This window comes from Sinocyclocheilus grahami, unplaced genomic scaffold, assembly GCF_001515645.1.
Source record: "Sinocyclocheilus grahami isolate Dianchi unplaced genomic scaffold, SAMN03320097.WGS_v1.1 scaffold419.1, whole genome shotgun sequence".
Taxonomy (NCBI): domain Eukaryota; kingdom Metazoa; phylum Chordata; class Actinopteri; order Cypriniformes; family Cyprinidae; genus Sinocyclocheilus; species Sinocyclocheilus grahami.
In genome coordinates this window covers 569,676-571,017 of record NW_015505598.1, presented here as the reverse complement: position 1 = coordinate 571,017, position 1,342 = coordinate 569,676, and the positions used below count along the sequence as shown (strand labels likewise).

Here is a 1,342-nt window from a genome sequence, read left to right as displayed (position 1 = left end):
AAGACTTCAGCTATGAGGGTCCTGATGCTGTGGCTCAGGACCTCGGAGGGCAGGCCCCTCTGGGGAAGAGCGGTGCACACTGCTAAGAGGCTCGCGACCTCCACGACCTTACACCAGAGGTCAGTCTCGAGAGACTGATTCCCTTAGTAGACTAACGTGTCTCGGTGGGGTCTGCGCCAACGAGGTGGTCCCTCCTCACGTAGCAGAGTCCGGGTTCTACAGTCGGTACTTCACCGTTCCGAGGAAGGATGGAGGGTTGTGTCCTATTTTAGATCTGTCTAAATTGAACCGCTCAGGCAGGCGACTGAAGTTCAGCACACTCGCACTCAAACAAGTCTCAGATCAAGTCAGAGGATTGGTTTGGCACAATCGATCTAAAAGATGCACATGTCTCCATCCTTCCTCATCACAGGAAGTTCCTGATGTTTGCTTTTGGGGGCAAAAGCTTACCAACACCGAGTTCTTCCTTTGGCCTTGCACTCTCACCCCACACTTTCACGATTCAACCACATCGACGATTGGTTGATATTAGCTCAATCAGAGTGGATGGCAGTTCGACATCGAGATGTCGTTCTCGCTCACACGAAAAAGCTGGGGTTAAGACTTAACGCTAAGGAAAGTGTGCTTTCTCCAGTACAGAGAACCACTTATCTGGGCGTGGTGTGGGATTCGACCACGATGTAGGCACGTATGTCTCCTGCTTGGATCGAGTCAATTCTTGTCACGAGAGTGAGAGAAGGCCGGTCACTCACTGTCAAGCAGTTCCAGACTGCTGGGTCTGATGGCAGCCGCGTCCAACGTGGTTACTTTTGGCCTGCTGTACATGAGACCCCTACAGTGGTGGCTTAGGACCAAGGGATTCTCCCTGAGGGGAATCCCGCTTCGCATGCTCAAGGTCACGCGGCGGTGCCTATGTGCCTTAGACATGTGAAGGAAACTTTGGTTCTTATGTCAGGGCCTGGTGCTGGGAGCTCCTGGTCGCCGCATATGCTAGCAACAGATGCATCTTTCACCGGTTGGGAGCGGTCATGAGTGGCTGCTCGGTCCGCGGCCTGTGGAGCAGCCGCCATCTCACGTGGCGCATAAGTTGAATGGAGATACTGGCCATGTTTCTAGCTTTGAAACACTTCCTCCCAGGCCTAAGAGATTGTTATGTGTGGGTGCGCACCAACAACACAGCAGTGGTCTTTTACATATGTGGGGGCAGACATCCTGTCGAGGTAGGGGCCAAGGCCCGGGGAATAGATGCCTCACCCCAAGGGGTGAAGCAGACTTGGAGAGTCTTTGGCCAGGCTCAGGTGGACTTGTTTGCGACTCAGATGATATCGCACGGTCCCCTCTG

At 53.7% G+C, this 1,342-nt stretch overlaps 1 pseudogene; it reads left to right on the top strand.

The window, feature by feature from the left end:
• The window catches only part of LOC107551228 (putative nuclease HARBI1), a 30,181-nt pseudogene that overhangs the window by 9,397 nt on the left and 19,442 nt on the right, over positions 1 to 1,342 (top strand).